The following is a 19315-nucleotide window of genomic DNA, read 5'->3' as shown; positions in this document are numbered from 1 at the left end:
CAAGATATTGATGTTCAATACAGCAGGGATGATATGGATCCTAAGATCATGTTCAATGATCAACTAATGGCAGAGAATTTAGTTCACAATGATGACGAGGATAACACAATCATAGAGTATAATGATGATGAAGATGATGAACTGCATAGACAACCTGATGTTGATGCAGATCTTGATATAGATCTTGATATAGATTATGATATGTAGTGTTTGATATGGATCTCTGTGTCAGATTATGATATGTAGTGTTTGATTTTTAATTATATGGACAAGTGTTATAATTTAATAATAAATTGCTTGGTTTACATTGCATGGCATTGTTTTTCAAATTTCATAGCATTGTTTCCTATTTAATTTCATTTAATTATATGGCATATGTACAGTTACAAAGATGTCCAGAAACGGTAAATCATTTTTGAAGCCCGGCGGCTTAGTCCAGAAGATGACGAAATATGAGAAGGATAGGAAAAAAACAATCCAGAAAAATAAAATCAGATTTGATGCTCTAGGGATAAAGTCCCTCAAGAATTCAATGTTTGGTTCTATTGAAAAGGACAATAGTGAAAGTTGTAGGATGGGAAAGAGAAAGGTGGGTGAAACTGATAATGACGAGGACTATCAACCACTTGATGATGATGAAGGACTGAGTTCTTCAAGTGATAATGGCGAGCCTTTTGATTCTCAAGTGATTGAGGTAATAAATGTGTGTTTAAAAAGTAATTTCTTTATTTTTTTCACTTGTTATATTACTTGTGGTATGTTTAGTTATTTCAAATTTATTTTTAATTAAGCAACCTTAAATTATTGAAAATGTACTAACAATTCTTTTTTATATTATGTCAAGATATTCATATGGGTCCCGGTAAGAAAACAAATAGGTGTGCAACTCGCCTAATAGCTTCACAAGCACCTAGGGAAAAGAGAAGTACCGTTGATGAAGATACACTTACTCTTTCGAGACGACCTGTAACTGCACAAGTTAATCATTCAGCGAGCACACCTGAGGTCTCGACCCAACCTATCCATCCTCCCGCCTTACATACTAGGCCCGATCAGCTCCCTACCTCCGCCACTCAACCTGACCACCTTTCAAGTCCATGTACTATGACTAACAGTGGAGGTGAGAAATAAATGACCACTTAAATGAAATGATAATTTCTTATCTCAATATTTATTTAGTGCATTCATGTTTTATGTCGACTAAATTGAATAAAATTTTGGTCATAATAGCATCAATTCCAGTTTTGGGCAAGAAACGTGTACGAGGACCGACCTGAGGAAAGAATGTGAAGAAGATTAGAAAGGAACGTGGTGATCGAATACCTGTTACTCTTAACCGTTTGACCAAATCAATAGAAGGGGAATACGCCACACCGCTAGCAGCTGCTCTTGGTCAACAAATTCGAGTTCATGCCCCAGTCCGAAATGATGGATGGCTAGAGATTGCCTTTGGGTTAAGAGAGTCTATCGTTACAAGAGTTGGGGTAATTTGAAATATATGTGTTACATATTTAACATGTTATTTATGTTAATCGCAATGACATATAAAATATATTGAATTTTATTATTTCCAATTGCAGCAAACTTTTGACTTTGGGGACTACAATAATGATGTGGATGTGAGATGTATTATTGATCATAAGTGCCAAACTTTGTACAGTGAATGGAAATGTAGATTACACACACACTACAAATCCCTTAAAGAAGACAATGTATCTGACCTCAAAAGTCAGATACTACATCCTTGTACAAAGGATGATTGGGAATGGATGATTGACAATCTGTGGGAAACTGATGATTGGAAGGTATATATAAAAATATTTACTAAAGTAACATCCTCCTGTATATTAATACCTAATTTTTTTTTTATTTGTAGCAAAAGTCAGAGAATGCAATGAAAGCGAGAGGTTGTGTGAAGTATAATCATACGAGCGGCTCGAGATCATTTGCATCGCGAGCATCTATCATTGTAAGTGTAGATTTACAAATTTGAACATACTAAATTATAAATACATAATTATTGATTGACTAGAAAATGTAGTGAAATGAAAGGTACAAGGAAGCAAACCGACTATTACGAAACTATTCGAGGACACCCACAAACGTCACCGACATGGGGGAGTGTGGATAAATAACACAGCTGAGGAACATCATGTAGCCATAACTATTTCAATTTCAATAATAAATGTTTGCATTTTGATATTATGTTTTAAGCTTATTTATGTTTCATTCATAGGCCATTATGGTTTCAAAGATCGCTGAGCAATCTCAACCTAGTGTCACACATCCATTGTCTGAGGAGCAGATTTCCAGGGAAGTACTTGGGAAGAGGTCGGTCTACTTGAAGGGATACGGGATCTGCAAGGACAATACTTCATCTTCTACACATTTTGAGGCTCCTAACTCTGAGGTGATTGTTCTTCAACAGCAGTTAGTTGACCAGCGACAACAATTAGCTGACCAAGGAAAGCAGTTACTTGACCAAGCTCAAAACATGAGTACAATGCAAACTATCATTCAAATGTTGGCAGCAAAAAATAGGATAGTTCTAGCAAACATTTTGGGGTTAGTTCGAAGCACCAATGTCGAGGAGGATGCATCGGGTGTAAGGGAAGATGAAACTTCTCTTGGTTGAAATAGAGGTAAATTTGACACTTCATTAAATTGATTTACTTTATTTAACCAATCTTAACATGTGTCAACAATATAAAATTATATAAACTTTGTATTACAATCCTAGCATTACAACCTTTGTATACAATAGCTTGATAAAACAATAGCTTCACAACAATTTTCTGATTAATTTTAACTGTATTTGTATATCATTGTTGAAGTTAATGCATTAATAAAAATACTCATGTTTTTATCCTTTTGTTCACAAGTTGGTGATGGATGTTCGTGGTTCAGTACTGATATATATCGTTTTGCACGTTGGCATTCATTTAATTTTTCTTTGTTTCGTTTTATAGGTTCTTTTGTTGAATGTTTATATACTTTTTGGAATTATTATGTTTGGGATTGTTGGATATAGTTAGACGCATTTTAGGATTCTTATGTTTAGTATTGTTGGATATTTGAATAAAATTTGGGATATTGAAATGCAAATGAGTTATAAATGCATGGGAAAGCATTTATCATGTATGTTCACCATGATCATTATAGTTCCCCTATGTTATATAATGGATACAATTTGTTGGGATGGTCTGGTTCATAATCTGTTCTGTTTTAGCATTGTGGGTGAGCAGCCACTGCATTCTGTCTTTGACCTGGTGTATCATCTGCAATGTCCTGGTGAGCAGCAGCAGCATTGGTCTGGCCCTGGTTTTTGCCTTGCTGACTACTGCTGTTTAGTGGTTTTGTTTTTGCTTTCTTTGGTTGTTCTTGATTGGATATAAACTCCATGCTAGAGCTCAACCAATCATGGCATGGAGACAAAAAAAATCTTCCATTTTCTTTATTGGTTAGTGGTAACTACTAACAAAATGATGTACAAAAGAGATCTCACATTATTGCACACCAATGAGTGAGTGAGTGGTTATGTGTGAGTGTGAAAGAGATAATATAAAAAGAAAAAGAAAAAGAAAAATAGAGAACAATATATAAGTTCAAAGGTTATCTGTTACTCCCATTTTATGTGACATTGAGTTTTACTTGGGAATACTTTATTATGCATTGGGAATTTCTTTTGATGGAGGAAATCTAACCTTTATAAATGTCCTTTGAACTCGCTCCAATGGCGTCTCAGAGTGTAATTGGGTTCGTTGGCTTGGACCAACTGAGCTTGCAATTGGCCTCCTCACTCCTTCGCTCTGGCTATGCCGTACAAGCCTTTGACGTCTGTCTTCATTTCCCATCTCTCTGTTTGTTCATTGAATTTGTTCACGATTGAATTCAGGGCATTTCGCGATTGAATTTTTTATTCCAAAAGCAATGAATTTTGCTGTGTGTTTGAATGACTTTGAATTTTTTATTCCAAAAGCAATGACTTTGACTTTGATTCCAAAACCACTCTGATTGTAATTAATAAACTTTGATTGGTATGAAAGGAGGTAAGGGGTTAAATGACTTTGATTGGTAAAAGGAATATAAGGGTTCAAAATGACTTCGAATAGTATATTTAGCTACCTAAAGAAACACCTAAAAACTTAGAAGGCACCAAAAACTCAGTACATTTAGCTACCTAAAGAAACACCTAAAAACAATGATATATATATATATATATATATATATACTTTTGGATCATAGTTGACTGAATATGTTCTTCTTTTATTTTCTCTATAAATTGTGACCTTATTTTTTTGAAGAGCTAAAAATTGACTTTCTGATGCTTCCTTCTCTCATTTCTTTGCATGCAGATGTTGTAGCTTTGGTTGTATTGATATCTCATACAGATCAAATAAATGACCTAGTTTTTGGTCATGAGAGTGCTTTAAAAGGTTTTGTGGAGATCCTTAATGTTTTCTGAATTTATAATTAGTCTGCTTGGTTGATGTTCAGAATATACTATTTTCTGGTTTTGCAAGGTTACGCAAAGATGCTGTTATCATTCTCCATTCAACCATACTACCTGCTCATATACAGAAGGTCGAGAAGCAACTCACAAGCAATTTATTTTCTCTAGATAAAAAAAATATTTGTATAGAATTTTCTTTTATACTCTTGGTTAACTTTTTTGTTCTGTCTGGTTTGTTGGTGGATGTCGTCGTAGTTTTGTGCTATTTAGTTTTAGATTTATCGGCAGCTCAACAGTGTGTTATGATACTCTTTCTTTTCTTTTTTTTTCTGTTTCATCATTTTTACTCAAGATTTATCATAGACGGCCGTAGTTGTTCTTATCTTTATTTTTCCATTAATGAGATTATAGAGCTTTAGCAACTTTTTAACTCTGCCTAGTGGATCATGCCCTCCATTATTGATATGAAGGTTAATGAGGGCAGGGGAGGTGAGTTGAAATGAAAGGACAAGGGAGAAAGTTCATAGTTAAATCATTTTATTTTTTCTTTTTTTGTTTATCTTTTGGGGAAGGTTTAATGTCTATCTTTCTTTTTTTGTTTTGTTTTTTGTTCTTCTATCTGGAAATCTCTAATGTACAGGGGTGATGACCCTTTGTGTTCTATGAATCTATACTTTATTTACTTATCAAAAAAAAGCAAAAAAGAAAAAAAGAAAAGAAAAGAGAAGAGAGTAGAACATTCAATAATAATGTGTTCTTTACTGTTATACCAAATTTATGCCTTAGAAGTCTACTGGTTACTGGTTGCATCTAACTTAATGGAAAAGCAAAAGAAAGAATTTGGTGTTTGCACAGCTTGTGCTAAAATTACATCTGCATTGAACATTTTCTAACTCCTCTAATCATTAATCTGTTTCTACTCTAGCAGAGGATTTGGAGAGAGTTTTTGTAGTTGATATATATGTCTCTAAGGGAATGTCAGAGGTTTTGAATGGCAAAATAATGGTAAGATTATATATCTCATATCCTATTTCTTCCTCACATAAGTAGAGGATCATTTTGCTTTTGTTTTGCTATTTTATAGCTGGCTGAAGCTGATATTTCTATAATACGCAGATTATTTCATCAAGACAGTAAATTTGTTTGTGCTAGGTGTTTAACCCAATTTAACAGGGATTGGCACAGGGGAATGGCCCTTCTTCTTTGTTTATTTATGTTAGGTGTTCTAATATCATATTAGATGATGTTATTGTTAATATCTACTTTTCTTTTTTAAATTGCAGCAAAATTAAAATGGTAATAGAGCTGCTTGAGGGCATTCATTTTTTTCTTCTGTGGAGGCCATTTCTCTTGGTGCCCAAGCTGGTATTCATCCATGGATAATTTATGACATTATTTCTAATGCTGCTGGAAATTCATGGTAAATTATTGTTCACAATTCTTTACTGAGGACTATGTTGTGTGTTTAAAATTTAAATATTTCTAGTCCTGAAGCATTCCTTATAAGCATTCTGATCTGAAATTGCCAATTCTAGATCAGGCACAACCTTGATAGATGAGACTGCTAATAATCTGATTTGCACCATGGGCACCAGTTGAGACACGTTCTGTTTCTGACAATGAACTGATTTTGTAGAACCCATGCCTTTAAAGAAATTAGCTGCAAAATTTATTGAACACTGAAAGCCCTTCTTGTTATGTGCTTACATGTATACACATACATGGGAACATCTGTTTACTTTCAAAGATCTGTGCATTTTTATACTAACTCAATAGGTATTCAACGTTTTGGTGGTTGGTGTTGGTATATGTAAATGCCGTAGTTAGTTTTTTTTTTTCATGACATTCCTGGAATTTGCTAGCGTTTTCTTAAGCAGATACTGTGTTACCTTGCTACTAGACATCGTTCCGTTGGATTCAATTTTACAGGGTTTTCAAGAATCATGTTCCCCAGTTGCTAAGGGATAATCAAACCAAACATCTCCTGAATACTTTTGTTCAAAATTTGGTAAGTCTTCTCATGTTGTAAGTTTCATAGTGTTGTTCAAGTGTATTATGAGTAATTTCTTTTCTTCTTGACTTTGAAGTTAAGTTCAATGGGGGTTTTGGGTGAATTAAATGCAAACTGCATTTTTATAATTCCATTCAAATTATGCTTCCTTTCTTGTGGTGGATTTAGCATTTAGGACATTTACTTGATGACCATCTGCTAAATGCATACTAAAATTTTAGACTTGAACACCACTCGGTAATCATTTCTTCATCAATGAATTTGGACACATTGAGACTTTCAATAATGATTTTTAAAAGCTCTACAACATAAGAAAACAGATTTAAGTTCTGAGGTCTAATTTTGTAGAAAAATCTTACGTAAATGTTTCAGGAGCTAAAACTGCCTTCCTATTATTTAACTCTCATGCCTCAAAACTATTTCCAGTGTTGAGTTCGTCTTGCTTGACCACGTTGCTAGTAACAAATTTTTCCATCTTGTTCTCACAATTGATTTTCAGTGTAATGTAGTTGAAATCTCAGTTCTTTCATTGAAAACATAAGCCCCAATTATTCACATGAATGTGTGACATTGTGATGCAGAAGCAGTGAGTAGAAGAGGACAAATCCCAAGCAAATAATGTCAAGTTTGTCTAGTTAGTATGAAGTTTGTTTATTTATGAGTCTTCATTTTATTCTTGATTAGAATTTGTTAGTCCCCTATTAGGAGCTTCAGAATGTTCTAGATGTATTTTATTTTTAGGGATTTCTTTGCTATAGTTTATGTGTTGGTTAGTAGACTTCTCTTGGGGTATAATCCAGCCAATTACTTGTTTAGAATTACTTATATTGGTAGATTTTGAATATTTTACAGTCTCTAAATGGGGTAATTTTTAGAAAGTTTATTTCTCATTATGGTTTACTAGTGTCCACATAAAGAGGCCCCTGCTTGATTATGAATTTAGAGTTGGAATTAAAGAGCCAGTGTGGAAATTCCCTGTTGACTTGTGTGTGTATCTCAAGCCACCCTTGTGGAGTAGGCTACTCCTTTCATGCTTTTGTTTTCCTATTTGCTGAATTTATGTCTAATTCAAATCTGTCTAACAAGTAACCAGACCTTAATGCAAGAAGCACTAACACTTCTACTCATATGACACTTCTACTCATGTGACACTTTTACTCATTACACTGCCGAGTTGAAATGGTTTTCTGAACTGGTGATGATCTGTGTTGAATCAGTTTGCTGATCTGCTATTCTTCTGGTGCTGCTGTGATGTTGCTGCTGTTGCTGAGATGCTGTGGTGATGCTGCTGTGATGGTGTTTGTTACGATGAGGTGCTGCTGTGTTGTTGTTGGATGTTTGCTGGTGTTGTTGATGTTTGGAAGGGTGCAGGACTTTTTGTCCAATCTGTAATAGATCAGGTTTTCATTAATGGGGGTTGTCATTAGGTGTAAGTTCGGGCAACTGCTGGTGTTTTGGCTGGAAGGGTATGGAGGGGGTATGGAGGGGGTATTTTGTGTGATTTCATATCCATGTTATTAGTTTGTTATAGTGGTTCCTGAGGGATGCCTCTTGTAAACCTGTAAATCTTTTAAAAAATTATAAATTAGTTTCAATTATTTTTCCCGTTGCAAATTTGTCGTTGTTAAAAAGTGAAGTTTTCTCGACAAATAACTTGTCGGCATATGTGTAGCTAAAAGTTTATTTTTGCCCACTCATATTGTGTTGCTAAAAGTGTATTTTTTGCCAATGCCAATTTGTCATTGCCAAAACTAAAGCTTTATCGACAACCAAATCGTTGGCAAATGGCAACATTTACCGACGTAAATGTGTCGCTAAAAGTTACTTTTCCCCACTCATATTGTGTTGGTAGAAGTGTATTTTTTGCCAATACCAATTTGTCGTTGCCAAAAGTAAAGCTTTAGCGACAAACAAATCGTCGGCAAATGGCAACATTTACCGACGTAAATGTGTTGCCAAAAGTTTACTTTTGTCGTTGCATATGTTGTTGCTAAAAGTATATTTTTTGCCCATGCAAATTTGTGTCGCGAAAAGTGCCACACAATCATCATATTTGAATGACTTTTACCAACGCAAGGTAAATTGCCGACGATGGATGGAGGCTTTTAGCGATGACTATGTTCGTCGCTAAAGGCAATACTTTTACCAACGCAATCATAATTTCGTCGACAATAACTTTTGCCTACGGGTTGCCAACGTAGCTTTGTGTGTCAGCAAAACTCTTTGCCAATGAATTTTCCCTTTCAGCAACATATTTTGTTGCGTTGCGAAAAATGCAATTTCTTGTAGTGCCATCCCCTCAACCCACCGGCCAAGGATTGAGGCCATCGGCCATGATCTATTTCCATCGGCCAATTGTATTAGCCGGTTGGAACTTTTGTTGGTCGGTCGGCCACCTTTGCTGGTCAATCGGCCATTTTTGCTGGCCGAACCATGTTCATCTGCTTTATGCAGATATTTTATGCCAGCTGGATTAGCTGGCACGCATAATTGGCCTCTTGGCTTAGCTTCTCTTAGAAGCTTTGCAATTTGAACCTCTATAAAGTGGGAGCTCCTCCTCCCTCCTCCAGGGTTCAGAAAAATTAGGGTTAGAGAGTGAGATATAGTTTTGTATCTATACTCCCTTGTTTGATCCTATTTTGTGCCTTAAAGTGAGTTTTTGTCTTACTTTTGCACTTAAACACCTAGCATTACACCATCCTTGGGTTGCTGAGGCATTAGAGGTTGTTGTTAGGGTTCTTGAGTTGATTTTGATCAGAGAAACCTGCTGGAGCTTTGTTCTTGAAGAGTTTCTACAAGGGTGAGTTTCTTGCTTTAGATACCCCATTTGGGTTTAGGCTTTTAGTCCTTCTTGCTTATTGTTTTAAGCTTCGACTATAACTGATAAATGTTCTGATTTTGTGTGTTTTAGAAGTTTTTTTAAGGTCATTTTGAGGTTTGGGGTTGTTTCCCTCCTCTAAGGCTTTGTTAGGCCTTGTTTTAGGCCATAAATTTTGGCCTTTGTTATTAGCTTTGCATGGCCTCTCTACCACTGAAATCCAAAGGATTTTCAGTGGTGGAGAGGTGGTTTTGAGGTCTTAAATAGGAGAGGGTCATCCCCTCTCCATGTTGTCTTGAATGCTTGCATTAATGGCTTATGTTGGTGGCTAGTATGCCTAGCTTGTTTTAGCTTCATTTCAGTATATATTGGGCTTTGTTTTTCTAGGATGTAGCACTATTTTGACTTGGTTTAGACATACCATGCATGCTTTATATACTTGCTTTGCAATCCCATGATTTGCCTTAACATGCACCATGTTGTGACATGTCTTTTTAGCATGATTTTGGCTCAACCTCATGAAGCTTCTAGCTTTGTTTTAACATGCTAAAGCTCTGATTTTGGTTGTTTTGGTCGTTCATGACTTTCTTTGTACAGCCACCATGTAATCTAGCTTATAGGCTTTGAGTATTGAATCCTTTGACATGTTTTACTTGGGCCATTTCAGTGGTTTGGCATCATTTGTTATGTTATTTCAGTCCATATAGTATGTTCAAATACTTGCATTTATCACCTATTCCATGCTTTGGACAGTTTGTGTGTTATGCTTCATGAGTGGATCATTGCGTATGCTTCCATGCTTAGGCCATTTGGATGCCATCTGAGTGTGTTTTTGGCCTTGCCTTGACCAGCATTGGGACTGTTTTGAGTCCCTTTGGCCCTTTGGGGCTTGCTTTGTATAGCCATGGTTTGAGCCCTTTGGTTAGCCTTAGGCCTTGGACCTTCTTGCATGCTTTGCTTGCCTTATTTGGTTGATTTGGCATCATTCCTCACATATTTTCAGAGCTTAATGCATTGTCATATTCTCATATTTATCACATCTTGCTCATGTTTGAGGATTATGCATGGTTGCCTAAGTGTTGGACCACTCACATGTGCATCATTGTTTTGCATTTTCATGCCTCCAATTCTTGACTTTGGCCACTGATTTGGACCTATTTGAGAGCTGTCCATATCGGTTTAAGTCCATCCTTTGCACATTGTCGCACGCTTGCCTTGCATGTTGTTACATACTTGGCCTTTTAACATGTTGTTGCATGTTTAAGTGGCATTGCATTTGGCATGCTTTGTTGAATAGCTTTGCATGTTTGCATATCTTGTCCCTTTACATGTTGTTACATGTTTGCCTTGCATGCTTGAAATGTCCATGTTGCATTTTGCATGCTTGCCTAGGTTGCATTGCATTTGGCATGCTTGTTACCATTAGCCTTGTATGGCATTGTCATTAACATGATCATGTTGCATTAGTTTTGCTTGCATATTTGCATCCCTTGCCTCTTGATCAATCATGATAGAGGTTAGGATCTATTGTGTGTTTGTGTGCATTTCATTTGATATCAAATTCCACACTCAACACCTTTCGCCATCATGCATTGAAATGCGTGATTAATGGCCCGAGAGTCAAAAGCCATACTCCCTTGAGCTCATGACATGATGGGGAGGGTGGTGGTGCAAACATTGCTTTGAAAATGCATTGCCATGTGTAGACGTCCGCGAACGTCCCGGGAGGGAATCCCGTTATGTTCATTTGGGCTCACTACAGTTCAGGACTCAAAGTCACGGTCCTGTATATAATCTCGCAGAGTGTAATGCAAGACCAATGAATCATCAAAGAGTCCAAATCCGGCAAATCGTTTTGGAAAGCAGATTTCTGTAAAGTAGTGCCAAACATGGATTGCTTTGCCAGATACAGTGTCGCAACCTAAATATTTTATTTCAGGGGAATTTATGAAACCCTGACTCGTTGCCTAAGGCCACGTGTCCGTCATCACCAAAGTTGCATCGGCTCGGGAACTTGGGTACGATTGGGGAAGGTCAGCTATGAGCACCCCCGTTCGCCCGATCAAAGATCGACCTCTACTAACCATGATATCTAGTTTTGAAAACATTATGCATTCTTAATCCGGTTAACTAGCTAATCTTACTATGTGATGCGCACAACACAAAAGTATAGACTAGATCGCCTAATTTGGAACAAAGCATTGCATATCCGCTCGTTTGAAAAATGGTTTGAAATTTGCTACTCGCAAGTAGGCTAAAACACGGATTTCAACGAGTTATTCCAACTCAAGCAATCCAACCTTCACCCACAAGTATTCAGGTAGTAAATCAACTAATCAGTTAGCCTTATGGCAAGCATGCTTTCATGTTAACATTCACACTCATGCAAGATGCTAAAGCATAAACACTCACCTAGTACTCCAAGCCAAACAAGGAATATGTTAGTAATCAAATGTATGATCCGAGTCCATGTTAAGATGGCTAATGCATCACAGGCAAAATGCAGCTAGAGTAGGCTTGACTAATCTACAGATGGCATGTGAAATGCAACAGATAACATGTATTCAAGTTAGATTTGAAATAATATGCAGTTAGTATGATGCACTGAGCCTAATGCATGCAATACAAATGAATGGATGCACGCATGCATAGCATAAAGCATGCTAAATCAAATATGTTCTAATACTAACCATGAAAAGCAGGTAAGTTAAAGGGAGAAAGAAGTGGGGGTTGGAAGACATGCATCACACACACGCACGCTTATTACAAATTCGCCCTCGCTCGGAGGGTCCAAAAGAATAATACAAATTTAACTAACTAATCAAGCTAATTAAATAAGTACAGACCACTTAATTAGTTAAGCAAATTAACTAAGCTAATAAAGCGGTAAAACAGCCTCGGGAAGAGGGTCCAATGCATGCGTGCTCGGCTCCGCTCGGAAATCCACCACCACGCACAAGCTACCTCTGTTTACACTGCTCTGCATCTCCGAAAACTTCACAAGTCCCAAGGATGCTTCACAATAACTCCCTGATCACTGTGGAAGGTCACCGGCCAAGAGGAAACACCACCGGCCATGGTAAAGTGGTCATTGACCATCCTTTGAGCTCTCGGCCATCCATTGTTGGTCGATCGGCACTAAATGTGGTCGGTCGGCCATCCATTCCTACAGAACCCTGTTTTGACAGCAGCAGAGGGTAGACAAAGCATGGCAATGCATTTCAAGCAAATGTTTTCACAACCAACCTCCCCATCATGTTGTGGACTCAAGGGAGTTTGGTACTCGACCCTCGGACCACCAATCGTGCATTTCAATGCGTGATGGTCCAAGAAGTCAAGTATGCATTTTAATGTCAAGTGTAATGCACATAAACACACAATGGGCACAACCTCTATCATAATCAATTCAAGAGGCAAGGCATACCTGCCAAATGCAACCTAAGCATGCGAGCTAAGTATGCAACATGAAAATGCAAGCACGCATGCAAACATGCAAGCATGTGACAATATTCACACAAATGAGCATGCAAGACGTGATGCAACCAAAGCATGCAAACATGAAGCAATGTAACAACATTTGAGCAACATGCAAAAGATGGACTTAGACTAATATGGACAAGCCTCAGCCATGTTTAAATAAGTAGCCAAAAATGCTATGGAAATGAGGGCAAATTTACATACAAACATGCATGCAAACATGGTCCAACATTAAGCACAAAGAAGCAACTTTCAAGCACACTTAAAAGGAACAAACATGGATACATTACCAACATATTAAGCTCTGAAATCACATGAAAGATGATGCCAAATCAACTAATCAAGCCAAACATTGCATGTTAATGGACTTAAAGCTCAAAACTAGCGAAGGTCTTACACCATGGCCATGTCAACCAAGCCCCAAAGAGCCAAAATGGCCAAAACAGTCCCAAAGGACACCAAAACAAGGCTAGAGAATGCATTGGAACAAGGCAAAAACATACTAAGAGATGGGCCCAAAACAAAGGGCATTCAAAGCCACAAAAAGGAGCATTCCATTACAACTATCTCAACCAAACACGGCATGGATTATGCAATGAAAAGCAGAGTTACAACTTGCCCAAAATGAGCCCCAAAACCCACTTAGATGGCATCTAAATGGCCTAAGCCTAAAGGCATGCATAATGACCCAAATATGGAGCATAAAACAAAAACATTTTGAAGCATCAAAGAAGCCATAAATGCAAGTATTCAAGCATGCTATATGGACTGAAATGACATGATAAGTGGTGCCAAACCACTGAAATGATGCAAGAAGAGCATGCTAGAGGGGCCAACATTCAAGGCCTACATGGGAGATTGCATGGTAGCTATACAAAGCAAGTCATGGATGACCCAAATGACCAAAATCAGACCTCAAGCACATCAAAACATGCATAAAAGCTTCACAAAGCTGAGCCAAAATCAAGCTAAAAACAAGGCTCAAAGCACAAAGCATGTTAAGGCAATTTCATGGCATTACAAGACAAGTATGCAAAGCATGCATGGTGTGTCTAAACCAAGTAAAAACAGTGCTATATCATGACAAAATAAGCACAAATACCAGCTGAAATGAAGCTAAACAAAGCTAAGCATGCAAGCTATAACACAAGCCATTTGTGCAAGCATCAAAGGCAACATGGAGAGGGGATGACCCTCTCCCATTTAGGACACCAAAACTACCTCCTCACCACTAAAAATCCTCTGGATTTCAGTGGTAGAGAGGTCTTGCAAAGGCCACAACAATGGCCAAAATAGATGGCCTTAAACAAGGCCTAACAAGGCCTTAAACTAGGGGGGAAACAACCCCAAACCTCAAGGAGACCTTAAACAAAGTTCTAAAACTCACAAAAATAGAACTTTTTTCAGTTATACACTAAGCTTAAAAATAGATGCAAGATAGGTCAAAAGCTTGTGCAAAAATGGGGAATAAAGGGGTAAAGTTCTTACCCTTGAAGACCTCTTCAAGAATGGAGCTCCAGCAGCCTTTCCAAGCTTAAATCCACTCAAGAACTTCAAGAACAACCCTTTGGCACCTCAGCAACCAGGTTATGGTGTAACACTAGGTGTCTTAGTGCAAAACTAAGAACAAAACTCACTTTTGGACACCCTAACACACACAAATGTAGAGAGAGAGTGAGATGAAGACAGAGTGATATATATATCATATATATCTCTAATTTGCTGAACCTACAACAACCTCTTCAAAGGAGAAGAGAGTCCTCCTTTTATAGAGCAAGGGAAAGGCCTAAGCTTCTTGGAGAAGCTAAGGCAAAAGGGTCAAGGGGGTCAAGCTTCTAAGGGAAACTAAGTCAAAGGTCCAAGCTTCTTGAGGAAGCTAAGACAAAGGTCCAAGCTTCCTCAAGAAGCTTGAGCAAAGGGTGCAAGCTTCTTCAAGAAGCTTAGAACAAAAGGGTGCAAAGGGTGCAAATCCTTCATACACGTGTATGGAGGGGGGCTAATGTGGATGCCAGCTATCACAACTGGCATAAAATATCTGCCAAAAGCAAATGAGCAGTGATCGGCCAGCCAAAAATGACAAATTGACCAAATCAATGGTCGAACGAGCATAAATAGTGCCGACCGGCCATCACCAACGACCGGTGCCAACAAAACAGGGCCGGTGACCTCAAGCCAGGGCCGGTGAGGTGTGGGGATGGCTAGCAAGCCTTCATCTATCCTCTGAAGCAAAACAACAAGTGTTTGGTGCAAAACCAAGCACAGAACGGTCGAGTCGAGAGGTCTTGAGGCAAGGCGCGTGGCTAAGACCTCCGAGAACTCAAGACGAACACGAACATGGATGATCACCGAGTGTTCAAACGGTGACGTCTAAGCCTTGAGGATGGTCAAAAATGGGGTGTCTACACCATGCTCTATTTGTCCTTTGCTACAGCAAAACAGCATTCTGCAGGAAGAGATGGCCGGTCGGCCATCTTCAATGCCGGCCGGCCATGAATTGTTGGTCGAGATTATCACAAATGGTCGATGACCAGTTCCCCATGACCGGTGGCCTTATCTCTTGGTCGGTGACCTCCCACAACCCTCAGGGAGTAGTTCAGAAGCAACTTTGAGACTTGTGCAGTGTTCAGAGGTGCAAAGCAGTGTAAACAGAGGCAGCATAAGTATGGTGATGGATTTCCGAGCAGAGCCGAGCATGCACGCATTTATCCGTCTTCCCAAGGCCTCTTTACTGCTTTCTTAGCTTAATTAATTCATTTAATTAATCAAGTATTATCTAATATTTAATTAGCTTGTTAGTTAATTAATTAATTTGTATTATTCTTTTGGTCCCTCCCTCAAGAGGGCGCAATTGTGTAATAACCGTGCGTGTGTGTGATGCATGTCTTCCAGCCCCCACTTCTTTCTCCCTTTTATTTAACTGCTTATGATGGTTAGTTTAGGGCATATTAGATTTAGCATACCTTATGCTATGCATGTTTGCATCATTCATCTGTATTGCATGCACCGGGCTCGGCGCATCATGCTAACTGCATAGTATTTCAATTCCAACTTGAATACGTGTATCGAGTTGTCGCATTTCACATGCCATTCTTAGATTAGCCGAGCCTATTCTAGTTTCACTTTGCATGCGGTGCATTAGCCATCTTAACATGGACTTGGATCATACATTGATTACTAACATGCTCTTTGTTCTGGCTCGGAGTACATTGTGAGTGTTTATGCTTTAACATCTTGCATGTGTGTGAGTTTTGCCATGATAGCATGCTTGCCATGAGGCTAATTGCTTATGTGACATAACTGCCTGAATGCCTGTGGGTGAAGGTTGGATTGCTTGAATTGGGACAATTCATTGAAATCAGTGTTTTAGCCTACTTCCGAGTAGCAAACTTCAAAACCATTTCCAAACAAACGGATATGCGATGCCTTTTTTTTCCAAATTAGGCGATCTAGTCTATACTTGTGTGTTGTGCACATCACATAGTAAATTCTAGCTAATTAAACTGGAATAAGAACACATGTGTTTTCAAAACAAAATATCATGTTTAGTAGTGGCCGATCTTTGATCGGACGAGTGGGGGTGATCATAGCTGACCTTCCCCAATCGTACCCAAGTTCCCGAGCCGAGGCAACTTTGGTGATGACGGACACGTGGCCTTAGGCAACGAGTCAGGGTTTCCTAAATTCCCCCCAAAATAAAACATTTAGGTGGCGACTCTGTATCTGGCAAAGCAGTCCATGTTTGACACTTCTTTCTTAAAAATCAATTTTCCAAAACGATTTTTCGGATTTGGACTCTTTGGTGATTTTATCAATCTCACATTGCACATTATGAGATCATATTAAGAACCGTGACAATTTGGAGTCCGAACTGTAGCACGGAGGCCCCCCGGGGCGCGTCTACAGTTCTGGCGACTCCGCTGGGGATTTAAGAGAACTTGAATCAAACTCATGATATCTTGTTTTGTTCACACTTATGTGTCTCTTTGCATTGCATGTGCATTGGTGCGCCTAGGACACCGTGTTTGCCGTATGCTATTCCTGAACGGTTTGCCGGAGGCTTGCTTTGAGAAGCGTGCCATAAGGCTGACCGGTTGCGAGCTCTGCCACGACGGGAACACAAACCTCAATTTTTACTGGGGCACCCTTTTGACCATTCGACCTAGTGCATATTCGGAATCCATAGTGACTATTCCAAACTAGGACAGGTTGCTTACCCGATTATAGGTTGTTTGAAACCGCTGTGTGCGTAATGAGACCCTAGCTCCTGACAAAATATGACAGGGAAACCCTACCCCAACATAGGGGTGTTTTGGCTCTCGTTTGCTTGTTATGTGCTTTTAGAGTTGGCCTCTATAGGTAAGCATGTATCAGTTTGCATGTTTGGGCATCAGGCCCGCGAGCATCTGTATCAGTATTTGGGAATCAGTTATATCTGCGGGTACCAGATTCAGTTTTGGGGCAATAATTTAGGGAACAGTGATTAGTGGTCGAATACAGTTATTTAGTTCTGCTTATCTGTTCTAATAAAAATTGGGCTGAGACGCTACCTGTTTTCTCTTTCGGTTCAGGGGAGGGTTCAGGAGATTCAATTCAGAGCGACCAGTGTTCCCTTTGCTGAGGCAAGGCAGAGAAAGGCCAGTCAAGGCTCACCGGTTCATCAGACCCGTCAATGACCAGTCACCAGGCATATCACCTCCGTTCAGTTCAACGGACTCATGATGGCACAGAATTTAGAAGAAATTGTGGTTATGGCAGCCGCATTAAACCAGGGAATCGCCATGCAGGGTGAGACCGATGTTGAAATACAGCACTCGCCCAGGTTGCCTACCACACATCCAATCTAGGAACCCCAGTTATTTCAAGCCCGTGAGCCCACGACTTTTGAGCAAATGGGAATGATCGGTGACCTGATTGTATGCCGGGAACGTCATGCTGGAATAGCCTCCGCTGTTGGGGCAAATTGTAATTGAATTCAGTCAACCTGAAGCCATCCTAGGTTCCGGCAATGACAAGTCAACAACAACTGGGCTTCGCTTCGATGTAGCAACCCAGACCATCAACCAAGCTGAGGCTAGGGGTAAGACAAGGTGAGTGCTGACACTGACCCCTATGAACAACTTCTGCAGGCAGTTGGGGCTTTGAAAGCCGGGGGATTGAACAGACAATAAGTGCTTGCAGTCGCCGCAAAGACTGTGGATGACATTTTCCCCACTCAGACCGAGGGTAGTTCAAGCCAAGGGAAAAATAGGGAGAAAGACTGCCATACCAGAACCATTCCCTCCAAACCTAATTCTGTACCTGGGAAACATCAGCAGCCCAAGTTAGTGCCTGCTGACCCCTTTGCCGGTGCGTCCAACAAAAATGCACAAAACTCGAAGTATTTGCCCCGAGGTCGCAGGGTATTCCATGCCCTCTACATGCCTTTGTCCAAGGCACTTCAGATCGTTGCCGAAAAAGGGCATCTCAAGCCCCTCGAGCCTCGGCCTCTCCCTAGTCATTTTCCAGCTGATCATGACGCTACCCAGTACTGTGCGTAGCATCAACAGGCCGGTCACCCCACCGACAATTGCTTCCGTCTTCGCCACGAAGTACAGGATTTGATTGACAATGAAGTTATCCCCCCACCAAGCTCAGCAAAGTCTATCGTTGCTGGGACTGTGAACCTGGAAGCTAATGTGATGTAATTAGGGAATGAATCACCTGCGGGCGGCGCTCGGTTTATTTCAGATGTGGCGTTTGGCACGCACTATTTCGAGCATTTGCAAGTGCTAATTTTGTAGTTTTTGACTTGGGTGTTGAGTTAGTTCTATGGTTTTGTTTTGAGTCTGTCTCTTTGTTTTGAGTCTGTCTTTTTGATTAAAGGTCTGTCTTGTTGTATCAAGTCAGTCCTATTGTATAGTGTCAGGTGATTTCGAGGTTGTTATCTCGGACATCAATTGCTTGTTTAGTGTTTGTCTTTTTGCTTTCTTTTGAGTCTTTTTCTACCATGTAGCCAATTCTGCCAACAGATCTGATTGAAACAACTATGGCTGTCGTGCTTTTGTACTTACTTCTGCCTTGTCCCGATTGTGCCAGAAGTTTGAATGAAACAGCAATACATTTCACCTACTTCTTTTGTGCTTTTAAATCATTGCATTTGACCAAAGTTTTTTGAAACTTTTTGAACACTGTGTTGAAAACAAAGAGGAAGGAATTCCTTGGGATTTGTAAATTTTGGTCAATTGAGAGAAAGAGAGGCATGCTAAGCCATTAATGATTGAGATCATGCTTGTTAATGTGAGTACTGGGAAGGATCCTTGCTTGATCCAGATTGGCTTCACACTGTCCTCCGCGCGAGCGATTAGTCGCTTTCATAAAATATTTCAAAAAATATATATTTTGTGTCGTCCTGTGAAGACCTGTGTGGAATCGCTCTTGAGATTGCGCAGCCTAGGATCGCTCTCGGCCTAGAGACTCGACCCCTTATTTTCAAACCATGGACTTCAATTCAAAATGTTCAATGATCAACCACAATGTGAGGCCTGTGTGGCCAGATTTAAAGCAACCCTCAAACTAA

The sequence above is a fragment of the Camellia sinensis genome, chromosome 11 (assembly GCF_055761805.1).
Source record: "Camellia sinensis isolate YWXY chromosome 11, ASM5576180v1, whole genome shotgun sequence".
Lineage (NCBI taxonomy): Eukaryota > Viridiplantae > Streptophyta > Magnoliopsida > Ericales > Theaceae > Camellia > Camellia sinensis.
The sequence above is the reverse complement of the archived record's forward strand: the minus strand, read 5'-3'. Positions refer to the sequence as shown.